Source organism: Pinus tabuliformis, chromosome X, assembly GCF_031772625.1.
Source record: "Pinus tabuliformis cultivar Carrire ecotype Pingquan chromosome X, CPIR1, whole genome shotgun sequence".
Taxonomy (NCBI): domain Eukaryota; kingdom Viridiplantae; phylum Streptophyta; class Pinopsida; order Pinales; family Pinaceae; genus Pinus; species Pinus tabuliformis.
Window position 1 is genome coordinate 79,248,376 of NC_142308.1, and position 25,012 is coordinate 79,273,387.

The 25,012-nt window shown below is 35.8% G+C and overlaps 1 pseudogene; it reads right to left on the reverse strand.

Moving 5' to 3' along the window:
* Positions 1–1,246: 1,246 nt before the first annotated feature.
* On the reverse strand, positions 1,247–4,627 carry LOC149138457 (putative LRR receptor-like serine/threonine-protein kinase At4g37250; annotated as a pseudogene).
* Positions 4,628–25,012: the final 20,385 nt, after the last annotated feature.

Sequence of the window (25,012 nt, forward strand, 5' to 3'; positions counted from 1 at the left end):
CAACCTTTGTGAAAGGTAAAATCTATAATCAAATCAATATTGTCAATTAAAAAATTGCACACGAAAATCAATTTATAGGTTAGAAAAGCTTGTATGTTAATTATATGAGGCAAACAAACTTTTTAACACAATTATAAATAATATACCAAAGTTATATTTCTCTCACAATTATTTTTAACAAATCAAATTTTTTCACATCACTACAAGTTGCATTTAAACTCATGTGGAATGGAGTGAATTAGTTTATGATTAACCAGTTTACGATAAAAATAACACTGTGCATTTAAAATAATGTATAATGGGTGCATAATTTTAGCATGACTTAAATTAATGATATCTCATAACATTACAATATATGTGTCCATTAATCCAATCCATAGTGTTATGATGTAACATTATCCCAATAATGTAATGTAATCAATGGAATCATTATGATGTGTTCAGTCTCCAAACTCTATAAAGTAATCAATGTAGTCATCAATAAAATATAAGTTACCAGGAATATGGTATGATGGACCTCTTCAATTTATAACAGTAAAAACATTCCGTAGAAATTGATATACATACTACAACCAATTATTCTCCAACTAAGAAGATGTTATGTAGAATAAAATACAAATACAAACACATTATGACTTATCATATTTCATGGTCTTCCTAAGAAGACAACTATGTAGCATTGTCATGACTTTGATAAGTTATCATTTGATATTGAGAAGCACATGTATATATAAATACTCTAGCTTGAAAAAGGAGCAGTTTCTTCTATGTATATATAAATTATGACTATAGTTGAACCAACAGATCCAATTTTCAATAAGGATTTTCATTAATCTGCTATGGTCCAACTTGCAATTAAAATCCATCCCTTGTCATTGCAATGTCGATACACCATCTATCACCTTCTTATCAAAACTGAGAATGTGTTGCAAGTAAACTATGAGAACGTGGATGCCTCATAAGCATCAAGTTAAGTTTGATCCCTTAGCTTTGCTACAAACCTCAATTGTAGAAATATCGAAATCTTTAAGGAGTTTATGCTCATTTCATAAGCAACTGAGTTGCCTGCTAAAATTGTCTGTTGTTGAGTGCTAATCATAGATTTGTTTATATGAGTCATTTCAAAGTGGGTGTAAGTCCTCAGCTTTGTCCAACTTATTTCAAAGCAAGGATGGTACCTAGGTAGAAAGAATTGGTTAATATGTTTTAGATGATGGTAGTTTTTCTAGAAAATATAATACCTCCTTCATTGATGGTGCAATCCCCAAAGATACTGAGATTTTTTCCTTTTTCCTTCAACCTTTGGTCGAAGAGTAGGATTTATAATGTGCAAAAGGCGATGCTTGTAATCAAGCAAGCTTTGACCCATGCTGCAAAATCCTTATTTGAGGGTGGCTTCCAAGTAAGAATCTCCAAAAAAATAACCCCACATAAATAAACATCCCACTTTTGGTTGGGTTTGAGAGTTTTCAATGCCTCTGGGGCCTGGTATGGAGATACAAAGTTCTTCGATGTGCATGGACTGCCAAGCAATGCAGATGTTGTCTGTAAGCTATCATGGGATCTAGTGCAACACTTGCTCCCTGAAAATATATCTTCAAGGTTCGTTAGGTGGATGGTAGAGCTACTATACCTTGACATTGACATTGTCCAGTAAAATATCATAAATTGCACTTTTTCTTTCTATCATCTAAATAATTGAATATTTTGGATAGATAAGCTTTATAATTATAATATACAAGTTTTACATTTGATTATATGTATTGATAGTTGTTATAATACAAATGATTAAATGAATTGATAATTTAATACTTAGATGTGACATAAGGAAAAAAATTATGTTATCTAGAATGTGTGTTGAAAATTATAACATTTATTTTATTTATATATAAAATTTCTTTGATGGTTGGTATTTTATGCCTGAGAACAAATTTATTTCAGCGATTCTTCATCTATATATATGTACTTATGTTGAGTGATGGATCAATGATGCATTATTTATTCTCTCTTTTGTGTTATCCTTCCTTATGTGGTTGCGGGTCCAATTTTATCACTATTTAACACTGTCAGAAATGGAAATTTCGGACAACAACTACATTGACATTTCAAGGCAAAATTCACATTAAATTTGTTAGTGTCTTCTCGATACTGAGTATAGCAGGCTATTTTAAATGCTAATGAGCCACAATGGATGAAAGTTAGTTTTACCAAGAGAGTAAGCGTTGGATGTTTCAATTTGAATTCAAACAATTTCATTTTTTGGTTTGAATTAATGGAAACAATGTGTTCACATTAAAATCCCATGCAACCAAAAATATCCAGGTTGGTGAAGACTACTAGCAAGGTCCTTTTATTTAAGAGGATAAAGAAATAACATTTGATTTCACAGTAAAATGGGCGATTCGTGACCATTGAGTTTTCAACATTGATTATCACACCAGTAAAATGAAGGCATGACTGACGGAATGACATAAATACAGGCCTGATGCTTCGCAGGTGATGCCAGAAGTTAGAAACCAGTGACATTGACATTTGTCAATGGTTTTTCTAGTCCAAAATCTGTTATGTCTGATTCCATGTCAAGCCCCAAAAGGATGTTTCTTGGCTTAATATTTCCATGAACATAATTTCTTTCGTGTAAATAAGCCATGCCTCTGGCTACTCCCTTTGTAATTTTAATTATGGCCAGCCATGGCAGACAAAAGGGAGAATTTGATGACCTTCCTGCAAGATTGGAGAGATATAGTGTTAGTCAATGTGCATGTGAAAGGATCTGAAAAGGATAGGCCACTAAAAACTTTAGAAGTTGAACAAGATGATCAAGATCAACATGCAACAAGAGGAAAATAACAATTCAAACCCTACATGATAATGGATTCCCTTTTCAATAATTACAGAGAACTGGATTTGGATATCCAAAATGTTGAAAACAAAAAGGAATCAATACCCTTTGATAAGAAAGGAAATAATTATACTCAACCTGAGGAACTCAATGAGAAAAATTATCAATAGCCATTTATAACAAAATAGAAAGAACCAAGTGAAAAAGTTGACAAATATCCAATTTAAATGAATCGTAGAGAACTTCGTAAACAAAAAGATAAATATCCATCTTAAAGATAAAGGGGAAATGAAATAAACTACACATAACCTGGAAATAAAAGAAAGGTCTTAGAATATATTCTAAAGAAGAGAAACCAAGATAGACTCTACAAATTCCAAAATCTGAACAAGAATCATTGATATCGTTTCTTTTAATAAATTATTTTATGGAGCAGCAAAGATGAAGAATCCCAAAAAATTTGGTAGATCACAGAAAGTTGATTCCTATTCCTAAACTTCTCATTTTCACTTTGAAAGATATGATTCTTGATGTTGGAATGAAACTTTGTATTCTAGCTCTAATTGCTTGTGCAGAGATGGTGATCTTGTATAATCTCTCTTTAGTTCCTTGATGTAACAATCTTAGTTCACATATATGATGCACTAGCCATAAAAAACCTACAACTTTCAGTTTCCTTCATTTTCTCATTCCCGTGTTTGTATCCTTCAGAAAAAATATAAAGGATTATTCAAATTCTACAGTTTCATACAGGGTCATTCTAAGAGGCAAGGAGAAATCAACATCACTGGTGATGCCTTCAATTTTAGGGACTTGAGCAATTACAGAGCCCATGGGATACTTGTGTATAAGCCTACAACCTATTTGGAATAATAATAAAATCCCACCGAGGTTAGTTGACATAAACCTTGCAGAGATAGCTCCAAGTGTTAGCTTGGTTGGAAGATGTTTTTCTGCAAATGTTCAAAGAGGTCTTTAGATCAAATCTCATTGAATATTTTGTAGTTACTGGTAGTGACTAGATAAGGGAAGAGGGGATGAGAGTGGAATCCATAAGGAACTACTAATGTGCAGGAAAATGAAAGACAATATTTGTCAAAAAAACCTTGTAGAAATGAATTGAAGATCTCCTGCAGACATACACGAAATAAATAAATAAATAAATAAAGAGAACAGGAGAACCCACCATAATAGGCATTTTCCAAGCTTCCATTTGGAAGGAAGTGATAAACCAACAATTTTTCCTCTATACCCCAATAGAAAGCTCAGAGGCGAACAATGTTGGGATATTTATCTCTACCGATTGCTTTATCTTCTGCGTCAAAATCCTTGTACCTTTACAAACTACCATCACCAAGTCACCTTACTACAAAAGTCAACCCATCTTCTAGAATTGCCTTATAAAATATAGTATAACCATTGGCACCCAATATATATGCAAAGCCTTTGAGTAGCTTATCTAATTCCAAGTCAAGATCTCCATTTAATGTCACAAATGTTCCTTGTTGTTGATCTTCATTATCCAAGACACTTCCATCTGAGCTCTCATCAACTTTTTTTAAGCCAGAGCCACCCAACCCTACACAAACTTGAAGAACATTCTCCATTGTCGTCTAGTTGAGTATTCCTGAAATTGGGCCTATCCTCTAACTCATTCTTTCTTATCGTTCCCTAGTAATGCTACATAAAAACTGCATAAAGGAGGCTTACTCTGGCAAAATCACCAACTACAATGGCAACTATGGTACCTTTGCTTAAACCCTTGCTTTGGTTGATAACATGCATGGCTACAATTACTAAGGTGAGTTGAATTTTTGAGGATATGAGAGTGTTGAAGGAATTGAACATAAATTTGTTAGTAGGTGACCACAAAGACCTTAATTACCAAAAAAACATCATTTTTCTGATGAAAAAAGAGCTCCAAACTATGGAATGGGTCTAGTCAAATTGTTGTTGGAAAGGTCTATACTTGTATTCATTGGAATATGCCCTAAAGTTGTAGTTATGGTACAAGAAATGTTGTTTCCAGTCAAGTTGAGAGAGTAATATAGACTTGATAAGTTGCCAAGGTCGAGAGGGATAGATTCATTAGGCAGATTTTAAGACAAATCAAATAGTTCGAGAGATTTTACATGTGATCTTAATCCTTTCGGAATAGGTCCTGAAAAATAGTTATTTTTCAAAATGACAGCTCATAGTTCTATCAATGTTGGGATGTTCTTTAGGATGGTTCCTATGAGGTAATTGATGGGAAGGTCAAGGTATTATAAAGCTTTTAGCTACTTTATGCTTGAATGCAGGGTGTTAGAGATTGAATTGATGGCTAAACTGAGCTTTTGCATGTTTTTTCCTGGAAGAGCTCATAGGGAATCATTCCATTGATCTCATTGCTAAAAAGGTTGAGGTGGTGAAGGTATTGAAGGCAGAACTGAGTGGAATAAAAAAAAATCATAATAAAAATTGTTATAATATTTGAGGTTGAATCTTATGACCAAACATAGTGGTAGACAAAACAATTAAGATGGTCTTAACCCGGTCACCATTCCGGTTCTGGTGAACCCTGCACCAAAGAGAGAAGATGAAGAGTTTCCTAGCCATTTATGTACCTGCGAGGTAGGTTTACATACAGTAAGTCCAATGTAAAAATTCCAAGAAATTAACCTAAAATAACAAGAGATGAGAGTCCTTTTTTAGATGGTTTCAACTAAATTTTACAAGAAAACCCTGAAATCGAATCAAAGAATATAAATTAAAAATTCTACCCAGAAAGAGCTTTGTGGCTCACAAACCTGGGGACAAAAGTATTCCAGTTAGTATTATAACTCCAGGAATTGAAGGAGATGACAAGTTTCCAAAAACATAAAGAGCTTGGTTAGGTAAGACCGATGAAGAAAACAACTGAAATTATAACCAAAAGGGGCAAGGGTCTTACATGAGAAGAGAAGAAGTCGCTCAAATAGAGTTCGAGTTGGTTGTATAAAGGTCATCACCCCAAAAAACCTTTACAAACCCCTGTAGAAATAATATGTAGCGGGAAAACCCCTCCAATAAATAAGTGGGGTGTAAAAACCCGTTAACTACAAAAGGAATCAAAGTGGGAAAAAAAAATTTATAGCATGGGTAAAGGCTGGAACAACAAAACTTGAAGGAAGTCAAAAAACCTTACCACCAAAGACACAAAAAAAGAATTATGGACAAGGGGTAGAAAGACACAATAACTATAAAAACCCTTATGTTAAAAACCTCGATGGTAACGAAGTTCTTAAACAGATTGTAACTAGTCTTACCACCAAGAAGGGAGATTATGTATTCATCGTCAAGTTTAATCTAGAAAAGAGGATGGCCACAACCATAATCCAAACCCAACATTGGGTGTTATTCTACCCACGGAGAATGGATCACCTTGTCAAGTATCAAGGGAAAGGATATAAGTGAAGTGGAAGGGAAATAACCACCTTAGCCACCTTCATAAGACAAAAATTGGGAGTCTGTTGAACCAATTTTCTAGACCTACAAAACATGTAGATAATTCGTAAACAAAGCAAATTAAGAAAAAGGAAATAAACTTTCTCTGCTACCAAAAAATACACCAAGTGAACCTAAGAAAAAAACCCTTATCAAAACTAAGTAGTAGGGAATAAGAATTTACTTGTTTTTCATGGCATGAGGGAGTACAATTGAAACACATTTCGCAATAAAGGTAAAAAAGGCTATTACATAGAAACATAGTGTCAAGTTCGACCTTAGCTTAGCACTTGTTGGTAGTGAAAGTCAAATAATACGAAGAGACAATTGAACAAAGAAGTTGAATTTGTGGAGCATCGCCTACCTTTGAACCTTCAAACATCGTGAAGCTTTAAGTCGTCCTTCCAACAAGAGAAGAGGAGGTTATCAAAACCTTCTAACATGCACGTGATGCAGGGTCGTCCGACAAGAGAATAGGAATAGGGATTGAAATGCCAGAACAAGCAATAAGAGACAACCATGTGGAAATTCGTAATGGGAAGAAGGAGGACGAAAATAAACACATGCAACTGGTTGGGGTGAACAGTCTCTGCTCATCCAAACCCCACAGAGAAACACATATTGGTGTAATTAGAGTTTACAAATTAATATAAATAAAAAATTTCAACCATTTTGGGATAGTAGAACTTAGGACATAATGAAGAAGAAATTAATTGATTTTTTATAAGAAGCAGGGGACTTCATCTTGAAATCCATCTAAAATATTTGGGGTGAGTTGGTCAAAATCTATAAATGAAGAACAACTTATAGTGATGAGATCAAAGAAAATCGAAAGGGAGATTGCACTAGTGGAATCATGAAGTAGTGAATTTTTTTTGGATAGGACCAATGGTACAAGGTCTTTATGATGTTTTGGATGAAAAAGTCTAACTTGCATTTAGAAGGGACCACTAGCAAATTTCATATGTCCCCAATAGATAGGTTATTAAAGGACTCTATGTGGAAAGTAGCTTGAAAAAAGGAGGTCATTTAATCCATTAAAGGAAATGCCATTACTACGTAGAAAGGAAATTTTTGAAAATAGCTTAAGTCCTAGTAGAGGTCTAGGTAATCTTTTTATTGAAGAACTGACAGAAGTTGTATGGTTTGAAGGATAGGAGGAGGAGCATACTTTGGGTCACAAATTCAAATGGAGAAAGAGGTGTGTTAAATAAAGTCCAATGAAGGTGAATCTCATGGATGAATCAAGTCCAATGAAGGTGAATCTCTTGGATGAAAAGGTTTAACTTGCATTTAGAAGGGACCACTAGCAAATTTCAAAAGTTCCCAATGGATATGTTATCAAAGGACTCTAAGTGGAAAAGAGCTTGATGAAAGGAGGTCATTCAATCCATTGAAGGGAATTCCATTACTATGTAGATAGGAAATTTTCGAAAATAACCTTAAGTCCTGGTAGAAGTCTAGGTAATCCTTTTATTAAAGAACATATAGGAGTTGTACGGTTTGAAGGGTAGGAGCAGGAGCATACTCTAGGTCACAAATTCAAATGGAGAAAGAGGTGTGTTAAATCAAGTAAGTCCAAAGAAGGTGAATTTAATTTTTGGAGAATATGTAGGTATGGGGGACGTTATGAATCTTATGGAGAAACCATTAGCAATAAAACTTGTGAGGAAACAAGTGGTGGAGGGATCTATGAGGGATAGTTGGAGTTGAATTAGAGAGGATTGTCAAGTTACAATCCCAAATTTCATATCCTTGTTGAGGGATGACTAGCATTCGAGTCCATATCAACATAAGATCTAAAAAGGTGTTCTCTTAGAAGTGGTCTTGGGGATACATTTTCCTTAATTTGTGTGGATGGAATACTAGCTTTAATACTAGAAGAGAGTCACTGAATTCACAAGAGGTCTCTACGAAACTATCCAGGGTATCGATGAAAATGTGGAGTACAAAAGTTTTAAGTATATGAATGGTTATATAAGTGGCCACATTTAGAAGGATTGCCCCAAGTCGCCAAGGAAACAAGTATGGAAGGGAAAAGGGACGTTTAGATACCCCTAATATATAAAATGAGTATCTAATAGAATGATTATGAAGAAAGATGAAGTTGGGAAGAAATTGGTAATGGATACAACAATAAACTTGGAGGAGAAGGAGCATAATGAAGTAGATTAATCTAGTAATAAGGAGGTGGAATGCTAGAAGGAGGGCTCTTTGGCTCAAGCATCAAGAGACCAAAATGATGCTTTAGAAAAATGCATGCAACATATAAAAATTCTCGATAATTCCTAAACTTATTTAAAATTTGGTCTACGAGAAGAGCTTGCTCACTAGATAGTTTTGTCCAAATTTACGGTTAAGGGTATACTAATGGATAGGGGATAGGTTGATAATGACATGGAGGTATTAGGAAAGGTTTGAATTGAACTTGACAATGGGGAATATGGCCAACACAAATTAGGGAAAGCCCTAGTTCCCATTTTCAGGAAAACATGGTATTCCATACATGACAAACATCATCAATGACGATTCACACAATCAAATCAAAGATAATAATGTTAGTATTTTATGTGGTTAACACCCTCTAATAGGGAGACAATCCATAGTCCCAACCAACATGGCCACTTGAGGCAATTTCATTAATGTAAAAGAAAAAATGTTAGAAAAAAGAGTTATCAATCGATCATTGAGCTTATAATGACAAATGATTGCTTCCACCCAATAATTAAGACTTAATCCTTTACATTAAATCATACAATCAACAATTTCCTTTAATGTACAATTATTTATTTCAACAATACCATTTTGTCATGGTGTATATGTAACAATATGTTACATTTGAATGCCCTATGTTGTGCAATAAGTTGTGAAAATGTTTTTTTTAAGGGTGGTTCACGGACATTAAGTGGTCGCTACATCCATGGGAAAATCCAAGTAGATCAACCCGAAGGGATCTACCCGTTGACCAAACTAGTAAGGCCTAACCCCAAGGGCATCGAGGATATTTTACTCTATGACCTCCTGATAGGCGATGTACTTAGCAACAAGAACTTAACCAACTGAGCTATCCTTTGGGGCTTATAAGTCGTGAAAATGTTGACATATTCACCTCCATTATATGTTCTTAATCTTTGTAGTTGATGTATAAATGATCTCTCTAAAAAGGCTTTGTTGGCCATGAACAATTCAAAAACTTCACTCTTATGTTTTAAAAAATGAATCCAAGTGCATTCGAAGAAGTCATTAAGAAATACTTGAACTTAGAGAAGGGAGGAGAAGAAAGTGTACCACATAAATCACTATGAATTGCAAAGGGGTTGAGGCATGCCAAGAGGCACACTTGTCAAAAATATGTCGATGATGTTTGCCAAGAACACAATTGGCACAAAAAACATCTCTACAAGAAAAAAAGAGGAATACCAATCACCATCTTTTGATTACATAGTTGTTGTAACGAGTGATAGTTTAAATGACAAAATCACTCATGCCAAAGTTTGCATAAGTCATCATTGTGAGCAATAAAAACTAAGGGAAAAAATGATGACCTAAAGTTGTCAAACTTGTACAACCTGACAATATCATCAACTATTCTAGTGGGAAGGACATGTTTAGGATCTTTTAAGTCCTTAATTACAACTTTTTGAGGTGAAAATTCTACTACTTTACCTTCACCTGAATGAGTGATCTGATAAACTGATAGCACGTTGCAGGAAAGGCTTGGAACACATAATACATCATTGAAATGAGCATTATCCACTTGAATTCTTCTAGGCCCTACAACACTAAGAGATCTATTATTACCAACAAATATTTGTTTGGTTTTACAACCATCAAGAGTGGAAAAAATGGCTTTATTCTTAGCCATATGATAAGATGCTCTAAAATCAATAAACCATTGATCATAAGAAGAAGTTGAAGTTGCATTTAAGGAGAAACTAGGAACAGAGTGTACATGTCCATGATAAGAAGTGTTAGAAGAATACTCAAGATTGTTGTTTTGCTTATTCATTCTTACTTCCAAGGCTTCCATCTTTTTAAAACATTTAGACTCTAGATGATCATCTTTCCCACAGTAATTGCAATGTCTATCAGTGTTCTTACTCTTTGATTTTGGTCCTTTGTCACCATTGGGAGTAGAAGTTTGTTTGATAGGGTTTGGAACCCTTGTTTTTCTTGTTATTGTGAGGATCTTGCTTTTTTGGATGCTTGGTTTTCTCTTTTTGTTGGGTCACTAGGGCCTTGTTAGATGTACTTGCATTGTTGATTGCTCCAATATGCAAGAACATATCTTGCTTGCTCTCTTATTAGAGAGTCACCAAAAGATTCAACATAAGGTTTTTTATATGCAAACGCTAGAGTTTCTCTAGTGGCATAAAATTTATATACAAAACATAATATGTATAATAAGTTGGGAAAGAATAATAATTATGATATGCTCAACATTTAGTTCGACTTGTAGTCTTTAAGTAAATGTCTAAGTGTTTTGAACTTAGATAAATACTCTTCAATGGAAGATAAATTATTAAAATTTAAGGACATGATCTGATTTTTCAAGTTGATGAGATCTTATCACTTTGGGTTGTTCAAATATCCTTTCCAATTTTTTACAAACTTCATTTAAGTCATCGATTCCTTAAATGTGAAATCACAAATAAGGAGAAATGTACATTTCAATTAATCCAAATGCTTTGTCATTCATATTATCCCATTTGACTCTCTTATTAGCATTAGTGGTTTTTTTCCCCAAGGTAATCTCATACTATCATTTACATTTTAGTACATCCTCCATATGGGATTTCCATAATTAGTTGGTACCATTAAGCAAAAGTTTACTTGGAGTGGCCATATTAAAATATGCAAATAATATGGTTTCAAAGGTTGAAATTAACTATTTGGATCGAAAGCTCTCTAAAAAGTAAGTTGTTAAGAAAATGACATTGAAAATGGATTTCGAATGTGAAAATTATGCCCTTTTAAAAAAGGGCCTTAATGGTAAGTGTTGGTTCTCGGATTGTCCCAGTAACTAAGAACAACCAAAGAAGACATTCACTGAGAATCATAAATCCTCTCGCTTTAGGTGACAAGGGTTGACCTCCCTTTCACCACAAGGGTTATTCCCTGGTAATAATATTAATTAAATAAATATTCCATGTAAGCAAATAAATAAGGCCAAGTTATTGATATGAAAGAGTGAAAAAATATTAAAAGTTTAATAGTCTAGCTTTGGGGAAATGAAAATGTGTGCAAATATAAGATTCATGGTTAAAATAAATAATTAAAGTGCACAATTAAAATAAATAATTCAAACCCACAATAAAGAAAAATGCATACAAGAAAAATAGAAAAAAGAAATAAACTAAAATATCTATATATCTTGGTTATAATGTTATTTATTTAACTGCAAATATAAAGTAACTAATATCATGTATTAAATTACTTTATAAATAATACATAAAATAAATAACCAACACATTTACTCTACCAATAATATATATTGGCAAATAAGTGAAATCAATAAAAATTATAACAGAGTAATGAAGTTCACGCCTATTATCAACTTGTTAGCGATTATCAAGGCATAGGGATAAACCACGGTAAATTATATAAAGAAAAGAAAATGAACAAAATAAAATAAAGAAAATATAAAAAATATAAAATATAAAATAAAGAGAAACTAGTTTGAAAAATATTTAAATTAAATACGCATATAAGACATGGATAGCATGTATGATCATGACCCCAACTTGTAACATATAATTTAAATATGATTTTTTTAAATAACACATATTTATAAAGATCTAATAAATTTATGAGTGCAATATTTACTATAATCAAGCTAAATCACAAATATTGCACAAAGTGAATTTTCCGATTAATGTAATTTTCTTATGAATTATTGTAAGCAAATATTTAATGTCATGCATCATAATATTTAATTTACAATATACTAAAGAAATCTCTCAATTTGATCGCTCGAGGTAGTATGCATATTGTGAAGAGTAAACAAATAAAGTAACGACTAAGTAAGATTTAAACTTATCAAGTCAAAATCATAAATTACTAAGTTAGATTCAAAAATTTTAAATAAAAAGAACAAAACGTGAAAAAAGAAAATGAAAATTAATTATTTATTAAAAATTGCAAACTTTACATTATAAATTTCCATGAATACAATCTATACAATATGTATAGTCAGAGTTCTCCAAAGCATGAATCATTTTCTCCGAAAAGCCTTGCTACTAATTATCATGACCCTCTCAAATTTGTAATGAGAGTTTATACACAAAAATATTCAATAACAAAAGAATAATTGCTCACGTAATTAAAATAAAAATAAAAAATAATTTATAGAAATAGTTTTGTAACTCTTTCCTCCTTAGTGTTAACTTTATCCATAATACTTGAATTTATCTGATTTCACCCAAATTGTTCACGTTAAATCTTTATTTATTTATTTTCCCTATATAAAAAGCAAAAGGAAAAACAAAGATTAATTTAAATATAAAAACATAATAATAAAATAAATAAAACTTACCATGTGTAATTTTCTCCCCATAAAATTATTTCAAGTACTTTTATAAATTTTTTTATTTTTTTTTAAGCTTGGGTAAAATATTTATAGCTATATGAAAACATTAGGTTATAAAATATATTTAATGCGAATTTATTTTCCAAAATGTTTTAATGGTGCATAAAAACAGAGTATTTAAATGTGCATTAAATTTAAAATTGTTTGTCTTTTTAAACATTGAATTTTTGCATTTCTTTCAAATCTAATACAACCATTGATCAATTAAATTTTTAATTATGTAAAACTAATTTAGATTTGATGGAAGAAATAAATTAAATTTTCTAATGTGTTGGAAACAATTTCTTTTTTTTTTCAAATCATTGATCAATTTCCTTCAATGCTCTATCTCGTCAAAAAAAAAATTTCTGCATGCAGAATTTCTCCATTCATTCATTAGAAGTAAAAATACAAAATTTAAATGAAATAAAATCCTATATATATGTGTTTGTGTTATAAGCCTTAAAAATAAAAATTTAACTATACCTTTAATATTTATATTTTTATATCAAATGAGTTTTTTAAATATCATATATAAAGTAAGTATTAATAATGATATAATATAAATATAAAATTTTAGTATATGTATATATGTATATATGTATATATGTATATATGTATATATATATTTATATGAACAGTAAAAAATCTATTAATCAAATTGGAATCTGGCTAGTGCCATTACATTCAAAAGCAACATAATTTCCACATTCCTCCAAAATTGCTTTGACCAGTGTCTTTGGATATGCAAAAATGTATTTTCCAGATTGACTACATCATTCTTCTTATAAATTCTCCAAAATACCCTATTAATACTAACATACCTACATAACATAATCTAACTATTGCTATGAAAATGACTACTCAGTTCCCTCCTCTTTGTTCTCGCTGAATTCTTCCATGTTTGCCTTGTCCGCTTCTTCCTGCTGGGATGGTTTTGTTGGCACTTGCTGCTCTTGCGCCTGTTGCATTTCTTGTTGGTCTATAAACACCGGTGGGAGAACCCCTCCATCACTAAACTCCATGTCCTGTTCACCATTGTCACTAAGGCCAAACACCTCCTTTAACACATTAATAAATGCAGTCCCCATTTTGACCTCGAAGTTGTCTACTTTATAATCGAGGTTTTCTATCTTCGTTATTATAACCTCCACCATTGTTTGCACGTTTTCTACATATTTTTTCAAGCCTTATATCTGGCTCGATACTGGGGTGAAATGTGAGTGAGCCTCAGAGATGATCTACCTGTGTATCCTAGAACTCATCTCCTTAATTTCTTGCTTAAAAGCTCAATCTATCTCATCTGGGGAGCCACCAACATCATTGCCTAAGAAGCCATTTTTTCAACTTGGAGGGATCGAATGGAGAGCCACTGCGCATGGAGCCTGCACATCCATCCTCTTATAGCTAGGCTTAACTCCATAATGATGACAGGAGGATTGCCTTCAAATTTAATGCCATTCTCATTTTGTTGCCATGTGCACAATTGAGAATTCATTATTACTTGGGCTAAACCGTAAACACACACGATCGAGTTGGGTTGTCCTTCCTCGGTCACGGTACTAACAAATCTTACTCTACTAGCCTACCTTAAATCCAGGTTGACGCCATCCCACCTGTCTGCATGCTTAACATTATTCCTCGCATTTATCCACCTGTTGATTGAAGGGCTCATCGTTCTACAAGAACGATCACCATAGAGCAATTGTTCCTTGTTTTGACTGCCATAATTATGCATCCTATTAGTCATTAAATCCTCCTTAATGACCTTCAACCATTTCGAGGTTCTTGTATTATTTGTAATCATGGAATGTGACATTTAATTATTTTGTCATTAGCCTCCATCAAGTCTCCTTGCTTCAAGTTAACTCCGATGTTGGATTGAGCATCCACTAACATGTTATTTTTTCACTTGATATGGAAGAACTCCAAGTATTCAAATTTTTCCATAAGCAGTTGGATTCTTTGTAAGGTTGGCCTTATATCAAGATCCTTGCAAGGCTTCATTTTGTAGCATTTTTCTATTCTAATGAGGGAGTCTCCAAAAACACTTAATTGGAGGATTCCTTGCCAAAGTCCTAGTTCTTTCCCCCGGTTGTTTGAGGCGAAACCCAATCCCACGCGAACTTTTTTTCATTTTTTCCGTTGGGGCGAAAGATAACCCCTCGTGATCCTGCCTCCCCCTAAAATGTGTTTAGATATATATATATATATATATATATAAAGAAAAACGTTTAAACTTATTTGTGGGATGATTGGAGGAGAAAGAAGACAATTGGCATGTTAGACCCAAAATGATTTTAGTCGTCAAAAGGTTTCAAATCAGATAGGTTTTATGTGTTTCATATGTAAACTTAATAGTCAATTAATTTTGTTGCTCGATGAGTGGAAGTTTCATATGATCATAAGCATGGAATGTAGAATGTTAAACCTTTTTTTTGTAAGCTTGGTATGAACTTTCTTTTCATTATCTTTCAAAAACATGCAGGTTGCATCTAAAAACTGAGTGGTTAGGTGGCCTCAACCTGCCCAGAGGGAAACCGAGTATGTTGACCACCTAACAACATGATAAGCCATCAAAAAAAAATGTTATGAGTCTGTCAATCCAAGCTAAATAAGTCTGTATGTCCTTAAACTTCTTAGATTCTAGATAACTATAAGCATAAGCATGTAAAATTTGGGACCGTTGCATACAAAAAACTAAACAGGAAACATCCAACTATTCATCAACTTAATCAACAAGAGCAAGATCCTTCACACTTGAGCCTTGAAGCTCAGAGTGCGGGATACATGAGATATGTTGTTCAATGCGACTGAGGCGACCATTCTGCCTTTGGAGCTGAAATTGGATATGTTGGAGATCCTTGCTATAATCTGGGAACCTTTGAGAAGACGAGGTCGAACCAGAAGGGAGATGTGCCAAAGCTTTCACCAAGAGATTCTTCATCATCCAATATAGATGGAGAGTTTTCTTATACTAAGAGGTTCTTCCCTAAGAGTGTCCAGGGTCAGGCACTAATGATTGCCAATCTTCCATATCGTTATCCATAAGGCCAACTTGTTGGTTAAGCTCGACTTCCCATGCTTCTATCAGTTGGCGAACTTGGGCAGAGCTGCCCTCATGGTACATAGAGGCAACTTCGTTGATTATACGGGAGACAAATTTGTGGCCACAAGGTTTACCCTCAGATTCATTAAGGAGACGAGACTCAGGCGCGCCTCGAGATTTCTTGCCTCCGTCGCGAGAGCCCCGGGTGGCCTTGCCCTTCCCAACAACGGCACGGGCCATGGTTCGAAGGTTGCAGAAATAAATGATGATTGAAGACTTGGACCCTGTTAGCCAACCCGAGGATGGGTCATGCTTGACCAGGGGACCTGCCACATTAACCATATGTGAGAGTCTCATCTTGTTCATAACCCAATGCTTCCCTCTGATGCAGACTTCCACCCAAAAATATAAAGAATTCCCGAACCAGGAAACAAAGGTCCCTCTTTGTCTAGCGCAATTGAGGCCATAAGAATGAGCCGAGTCACTCTCATATCGAAAACCATAAGCCTCAGAACCTACTCTACCAACATTCAAAAGGAAACCAACTCCACGACGCCATGGGCAAGGCCAAGAGGGTGGTCAAGAACAAGACAAAGGCCCTGCCCACCAAATGCCCATACGCGACAGGAGAATTCCAAAATAAATAGACACAAGAGTAAAGCAAACAAAGAAACCCTCATACCATACTGCAATTTCCAGATGAGATTTCCAGTGGAACACCTTCCAAACCATCCAATGTAAAATATTTCCATTCTTCTCAAAGACCATCAAAACTAGGGAATTAGCCATGGTCGCAGAGAGACAAAGATTAGGACCGAAAACATACTCGTTTACGGTGGTTTGAAGTGACTATGGATGAGCCGACACCCAATGAAGGACCGCAAAGGACACCTCCCCCAAGCCACGGAGTTGCTCAAACCAAGGTGGATTCAAACAAGGATTACGAACAGAAAAATTACCAAACTTATCAACATGAAAACTCAAAACTTTCCCTCAAAAATATTGTTACCACCTTCTTGAATGTCATTAAGTAAAGGCATGCGAAAGGCCACTGTTCTATGTGCCTTGTGCATGTACAGAGTGGCAGAGTACCTTATCAAAATCATCATCAAAATCATCATGTTAATTGACTGGCAAGAACAGACCTGCTCTATCCTAGTTACACCCTCATCAAGGAGTGCGATGCGGCAAGAATGTTAAACTTTTTTAATATTAATAGGTCACCAATATTTTAAGTGATGCACACACGCTCATATTTTTATTAATATTTTAATGGGACATGAAGTGTTCATACCTTATGTTAAGTAATACACTCACGTTTGGCCATTTCGGATGGTAAGGGAAGTGGGTTACTTAGTCAAGTTTATGTTTAATATTATTTTATTTTTATTTGTTTTGTTTTATTTTATTTATATATGTTAAAAATTTGTTTTATTTTATTTATTTATTTATATTTTATATTTTAAATTAAATTTATTTAATTTTAATTTTAATTTGAAATTTTTATTATTTATTATTTATGGTTTATATTTTAATTTTCTTATTTTATAATTATTTTAATAATTAAAATTTTGTATTTGGATTATAATTGATTTTTTAAAATTATTATAATGATAATTATATCTTATAATTATAAAGTTTTTGATAATTATTAATTTAAGATTAAGGTTTTAGTTTTTTTATTTAATATATAATAATTTTTATAAGTTATAATGACTATTATAGTGATAATATTAATGCAAGATAAATATAATTGTTTTGTCATGAAGATTCAAGTATGCGATTTTGACCATAGGAATACAAAATGAGTCATATGTCGAGGGAAAAACAAGGCGAAACCTACAAGGATAGCCAGAGTCAAGCACCAACAGTAACAAACAACCATGTGACATTATTCTCTTGCTAGCTTTGCTTATAAGTTCATTTTCACAAATAAATTATTTTATGAAGTGACTCACTTTTATAAAACTAGCAATTGCACCAAGAGGTGCAAAGGAACGTCGATAAGAGGAGTGAGGGAATGTGGAAGGAAAGTTTCACCTTGTACGACATGTCAGGCTGCAACATCAATGCCATCTTATGGGGGTGCAATGCCATGCTGAAGGGAACAAACTTACTGACATTCCCCTGACCATTTTCAACTTGCATAGAATTACTAGATGTAAAATTTTGTTTTGTTTTAGCAGTCTCCTTCTCTTCAGAGGTTGATTGTATTATGTCCCTTTTTCTTAGAGAGGCTTCAACCAGAGAAGTCAAAACAATAAAACCAACATCCTGAGAGGGAGAAATGTTTGGGATAGTAGCTTGAGACAGAAACATCTATAATATGCATGTCATAAATAAGTATCCCAATAAGAAACTAACAACATTATCATCAAAGCAGCATGAAAGAAAGAACAATTCACATAACAGAATATGTAGCAACCCACAAGCTTGTGCTTCAAATGCCCGTAATGCTACTTGGGTAACCTTCGTTTCTGCTTCCTTTTTAGTTCTTGCAGCACCCCCTTTGTATTGAATCCCAAAGACTTCAACAAAACTTATGTAAGTTGGCAAATGTAATTTTTTGAAATTTTTGCAATGATAGATAGGGAGTGGTAAATCACTCTTTTGTGTATACTCCTGAAGCAGATTCTTACATCCCCTCTCATGCTGTCATGACAGAAATAAAATGCCTTAGCATTGACATTACAACAATGAAAGTAGGGATTAATCATATGTTTATCTGAGGAGGATAGGATTTTTTTGAAAAAAACACTCTGCGACCCTAATGGTCAGGTGGCCATGAGTTAGGCGGCGCGAGGAAAAACCACAGACTGCAGCAAGCGATAGACACAGAAACCAAGAACCAGAAGAAATGATAGAGGAGGAGAGGAGGGGAGAGATCCCCTCCTATCGAGACGCGGCGACAAGAGAAGGCCAGAACACCAGCAACCAGGCGGAAGAAACAAGAAAACCAGGACCTGTCCTTGGAGCACGATGGCAGGCAGGCAGCAGAGGCAAGTGTTTACCATGTGTGATGGAGAAACCAAGATTTATAATCCCGATGAACAAATTGGAGCGATACAGAAGCTACATGAAAGACCATGCGCTCATTTGCAAGTTCATCGGAGTATGGTCGACGGAAAAGGACCTCACCAGATGGATCCAGCAAAAATGGCAACCCCGAGGCCACATCGAGCTAAAGTTGGGAGCAAGAGGCTTCTTCACGGTAATCTTCTCGAACTTGCAAGATAAAGAAAAAGTGTTTGAAAATGGTCCTTACTTTCATTATAATGTTGGACTGTTCATGAGATACTGGGAAGAATGTTATAACCCCGATAAGGAAAAATTCTTGGCAGCCCTGGTATGGGTTAGGTTATTCAGGATACTAATGGACTTATGGGATCTAGAGATCCTAGAGGGAATATGAAACACAATAGGCAATTTTGTGAAAATAACAAAAACTACAAAAAAAGGAAGATACACCTCATATGCTAGAATTTGTGTTTACATGAATATAACTGGCCCTATTCCAGACACAGTCGAGCTAGAGTATCACGAGGAGGTATGGTAGCAAACCCTTGGCTACGAACATATTCCATTCAGATGCAGAAGATATCATGAGTACAAAAATCTGTTTAAGGAATGCCCACTCAATACAGAAGAAGAGGAGCACAGGAACAAACAACAGAGAAAAACCATATTCAGAGACCCAAACAATGGAATATCAGGGAGAAAAAGGAAAGGAAAGAAGCACAAGCCAAGGCAAATCACAAACCAAGAGGAAGGCATAAAGCGAACTAACAGAGAAGGAGGAAAAGGAAGCGAGGGAGAAGATGGACAACACAATAATGGAAATTGACACAAGCAGAGGAGAAGAACTAAGCTCAGAAGAAGAAGTATTGTGGAAACTACTAAATGAGTGGAGACACCTGGACGAAATATTCATTCCAGAAGAGCAAAAAAGATTATATAGAGAAACTTTTCAATAGTACCAAGCGAAACAGGGACAGGGAAAAATGGAAATGGTAGAACAACTAGGCCTTCAACAGGATAATACTCAAGACCATCAAAGCAAAGCAAAAGGCGGGAAGAAAAGAGGTCGAAGAAATCTATAGGAATCGATACAGATCATGGGAGAAATGTTAGTGAACACCGGGAGAGTAGTACCACTATTGGCGGTATTCCACAAGACAATGCAAACACCCCAATGATAATTACATCCTAGAAAGGCTAAGAAAAGAAAAACCCCAACTAATGTTGTTATAGGAAACAAAAATCTCAGGAAGGAAAATCACAGAAATCCTAAACAAAGTAAAACCGAAATATGAATGCATGACCATAGATGCGAAAGGTAGTGCGGGAGGCATAAGAATACTCATGGGGAAGTTCCTTAAACAGATTTCCGTATTCATGATATCTTCTGAAAAGAATACTCACGGGGAAGTTCTGGTTAATCGGAAACAGAGAATGGTTTCTAGTTTCGGCAGTATACGACCCTCATACACCAACGGAAAGAGGAAGCTTTCTCCTCCAACTTCAGCAGCTTGGAAACCTTCATGAGGAGAAACTGTGGATGATAGCAGGAGAATTTAACATGACAACATCAAAAGATGAGAAGAAAGGCGGACTGCAAAGAGAAGAGCTAGAGATGGAGAGGTTCAGGGATCTTCAAGCAGAATTGAAAATGGTAGATATCCCAACCATAAATGGAAAATATATGTGGAACAATCAAAGAGGAGGGAGCAAACAAATAGCATCCAGGTTAGACAAATTCTTAGCAATAGAACACTTCATTGGAAAAGATATCTTCTATGAAGCAACAATCCTCCCGTGTTTAGGGTCGGATCACTGGCCCATTAAATTAGAAATAGCTATGAATCAGCAGAACCATAATAGACCCTTTAGGTTTGAGGCATTTTGGTTAAGAGAACCCACCTTCATAGATAAAATGAAGAATTGGTGGAAGGAGACTGAGACTGGGATGGAAGGAAGAAACAAAATGCACACCCTCCAACTCAGATTAAAAGACTTAAAAGGAAGGATAAAGAAGTGGAACAGAGAAGAATTTGGAAACATTCAAAAGGAACAAGAAACACTCCAGATAAAGATGAAACGAATACAATAGAAAATCATAGATGAAGGAAGAAATGAAGAGTTGGCAAAAGAAGAAGGACTGGTGCTAAATAAACTGGAAGAAAGAAGAAAACAAGAGGAAATCCTATGGAAACAAAAATCGAGAATCCAATGGCTAAAAGAAGGAGAAAGAAACACGAAATTCTTCCATAAGGCAATGGTACAACATCGACAACAAAACAGAATATTCTCCCTAAGAGACCACCAAGGCAACAGGCTAACACAGAAAGTTGAAATGGAGAATCTGCTGGTACAACATTTTAAAGAGCTCCTGACAGAACCCAATATCAGAAGGGAGGACGACATTGGTAAAATTAGTCAACATATCCCTAAAATAGTGACTAGAGATCAGAACTTGGCTCTCCTAAGGGTCATAACGAAAGCAGAGGTGGAGGAGGTAATAAAAAAGATGGCAAAGAATAAAGCACCTGGGCCTGATGGATTCACTTCAGAATTTTATCAAGCTACATGGAACTTCATGAGCCAAGACATAGTGAATGCAGTAGAAGAATCCAGATGCACCAAAAGAATGCATCTGGCCTTGAATGCTACATTCCTAGCCCTGATACCAAAGACGGAGAACTCAGAAGAACCACAAGGATTCTGACCTATAGCGCTCTGCAACGTTATATACAAAATATTAGCTACAATTATGGTGAATCGACTAAAACCAATACTACCAGAGTTGATATCCCAGGAGCAGATGGGGTTTGTCAAAGGCAGAAAAATAACAGATGGCATAGTGGTAGCACAAGAAGCAATTCACTCGTTGATAAACTTAGACTTAGCCAAAGCTTATGACAGACTTAATTAGGGATACCTCCAAAAAATCCTAAAGGCAGACAACTTTGACGACAGGTGGATAAATTGGGTAATGTCAATGATAACTATGCTAGTTATGTTAGTACTACTAAACGGGTCACCTACAGAAGCTTTCAATTCGTCCAGAGGGCTCAGGCAGGGTGACCTGATATCCCCATTTCTGTTTATCCTCACAGCGGATGGACTAGGAAGACTGATAAAAGCTAAAGTTAATAGTGAACAATTGAAGGGCTTAAGACTTTGGGGAAATGTCCTACCTCTAACCCACCAACAATTTGTTGATGACGTTATGTTACATGGATAGACAACATTCAAAAAAAATAATGGAAATTCTCACAGATTTCACTGGGGCCTTTGGGATAGAGATAAGCAAAGAGAAATCAGAAATTTATTTCTTCAATACCCAAGCTTCCTCCCAAGCCTTCCTGGCAAGAACCATGGGATTTAGAATTGGGAATTTCCCTACTAAGTACTTAGGCATCCTGTTAAATGACAAGAAAAACAAAGTGGCCAATTGGAGTACCCTGATGGGAAAGATTCAACGTAGAATGCAAAACTAGACATTCAGGGCGCTGAATATCCCGAGCCACATCATTCTACTAAAATCGGTGCTCCAATCCATCCCAATATATCAACTTACCAGCCAAGCCACACCTAAAACAATCTGCTAGAAAATGGTAGATATGTTTAAAAAATTCCTATGGCAAGGGTCTAGTAAGACAAAAAAATGGGCGCTTCTATCCTGGAGTTGGCTAAGTAAATCCCTAAAAGAAGGAGGATTAGGTCTAAGAGACCCATACATCCTGAACCAGGTAATGGGGGCAAAGTTGTGGTGGCGATGGACACAGGGAGGGGAAGACCTGTGGAAAAAACTATGGGAGAGAAAATATGAGATGCCCAGGTCTCCAGAAGGAAAGCTAAGAAGTCAAAATGAGAAGAAAGGCTCTACAATCTGGAATTTGGCCAGTGCCAATAAGGATCTGATCAGGGAGCATAGCTTCTGGGAAGTCAGAGGAGGGGATAAAGCCAACTTCTGGGAAGAAGCGTGGCAACATAGAGAAAAACTCAACAATCAGCCGCAGCTCCAAGAGATCCACCAATTCACTAGCCTAAATGAGGGAGACATAATACGAAACTACTCATGCCTAGAATCAGATGAATATTGGAGAAAGTGGAAAAAAAGGAAAATTGGCTAGAAGCGCTAGCAACAGCCCAATGGGAAATCTATGAAAAGGAAATGTCAACAAGGAAAGTAGTGATCAAAGATGGGACAAACACTCTAAGATGGGGACATAGAATCAAAGGTATGTTGACAATAGAAGAAAGATACCATCTAAAAGCAAGATACAACAGACATCCAGAAACAAAAAAAGGGGAAAGCATATGGAAAACAAAAACATGGCCGAAGGTAGCATTCTTTACTTGGATCCTGAGCCACAGCACTAACATGGGACCAATTGAGGAAAAAAGGAACGCAAGGCCCATCGAGATGTGCCCTCTGCAGAGAACAGGAAGAGACCATGGAGAATTTAACCAACACCTGCAAAGTTAGCGTAAACCTGTGGAAACAACATCAGCAAATATTTGAAATTAGTGACAGAGATATAAACATCATGAAAACAACGATAGAGAACTGGAGAAAAAAACCTTACCAGAACACGATCTTGAACAGGGCATGGAGACTCTTGATAGGATTTGTTCTGTGGAATATTTGGAAAGAGCGAAACCACCTGATTTTCAAGAAGGAAGGTAGAGCAAAAACATAGATATGGAACCAAATGATACAGAATATCAGAGAGACCATTCTTACAGAGAGGTGGTACGAGGAGGATTGGAAAACTGACCCAACAGAAACAAGAATAATGAAACGCCTGAAACTAAAGCCAAGTATAACGCATAAGATAATAATGATACACCAAAAAAACGAGGTGGAGGTGGCCAATCACTATATAAATCCTCAACAGGGGTTTATTAAATTGAATTTTGATGGGGCTACGAAAAGGAACCCAGGCGATGCAGGGACTAGTGGAGTATTCAGAGACGACAGGGGAAGGACTCTCAGAATCTACGCGATGGACTGCAGTAATGCTACAAACAATGAAGTAGAGCTCCATGCACTGAAAAAAGGGCTAGAAATTGCCATAAGGGAGGAATACCAAAATCTACAGGTTGAAGGAGACTCGAAAATGGTAGTTGATATAGTCAAACAGCTACAGTAAGGAACCCAAGCAGAGAAAATTAGTCGTAGCTGGAGAATCGCCTGGCTAGTGCAGGAGATTAGAAAAGTTATAAGACAGGTAGACTACATCCTTCCCACCCATGTGAGAAGGAAAGGCAACGAACCAGCAGATAACTTGGCAAACTGGGGGTGCAGGCATGGTGGAAGAACTCTAGATGCAAGCGAGGCAGAGCTAGTCCAGATGGAGGAGATGGCAAACTTAGTGCAACTCCTCGCATAAGACAAAGGAGGAGAGAGGAACCCCAAATCAGGGAACATCATAGGAAATATAGAGAGACCGGGGAGACGCGACCGGGAAGGGGGAGGAAGAGGACAGGTGGGGGAAAGGACAGATGCGGAGAATGAAGTGAGTAGACAGGTAATCTGGCAGGTGACGGAGCAGGCAGAGAAGGTACAACTCTCGAGAGTACGAGGGCGGTGACAAAAGAGAACGACAGAGAGGAGGGAAGGGCAGTGAGTAGGGGGGTGGGCAAAAGAATGATAACAAGTGGCAGGACAAGGACAATAGGTACACGGCAAGAGCAGCCAGGAGAAAGTGTGGATTAATGAGAGGAGATGGCAGTAAGGACAGAGGGGCAGCATCCCGAGAGGAGGGTGTAGGGATCCGTGCAGGTAATAATGCCAGACAGGTGGCAGTAAAGGCAAGGGACCAGAGGGAGAGAGGAATAAAACTTAACGGAAATCAGAATATAGCAAAACGCATGTAGATGACGGTGAGAAGAGCTGGCGAGAGGGAAGGTGGCTAAAGAGCGAAGAATCAGACGGCGGATGAAAGAGGCAACAGACTGGCAAGTTGGTATGTAGTTCCTATGCTCCCCATCCTTGCTAGGCTCAAGATTATTTACAGTAGGAAAATAGGATATCTGAGATGGAACATGCATAAGTCTGTTAAAAAGGAAAATAGAACCT